Raw genomic sequence first — 552 nt, forward strand, 5'->3', positions numbered from 1 at the left:
TTGTACATTTTACGTTGAGTGAAAAATGTAATCTTGTTATTCGAGAATTGTTTGAGCGAAAATCTCTCGAAGTTTATTATTTGTAACGACAACTTGTTAGCATGCATGTGCATTATCTTTTCCGCACAAATTAGTATTGAAATATGCGCAGAATTCGAAATATATCTGCAAATGAATTGCGCGATTATTAAGCGAGGATACGTGGAGTCACTCGGGATTGTATAATCGCAGCTAATTCCGATTCAAACATGATTGGTGCGATTCCGAATTAGAGGTTAAGTCTCTATACTATGAACTTGGTCACGTTAGGTCTGTTCTTTACAGTTGCACTTTCTGTACTATCTTGCAATCTTTCTCTTCTCCTCTCTCTCTCTCTCTCTCTCTCTCTCTCTCTCTCTCTCTCTCTCTCTCTTTCACCAAGCATCAAGTACATGTCTACTTTGTTCTAAGTGCAGTATAACCTAGTGCAGTTACAAAAATATGTTTTATATATTCCTGTTGTGAAAAGGAAACAATTTTTAAATTGTGAATATGTGATATTCTCAAATATTT

The sequence above is a fragment of the Harpegnathos saltator genome, unplaced genomic scaffold (genome assembly GCF_003227715.2).
Source record: "Harpegnathos saltator strain DR-91 unplaced genomic scaffold, Hsal_v8.6 scaffold213, whole genome shotgun sequence".
NCBI lineage: Eukaryota > Metazoa > Arthropoda > Insecta > Hymenoptera > Formicidae > Harpegnathos > Harpegnathos saltator.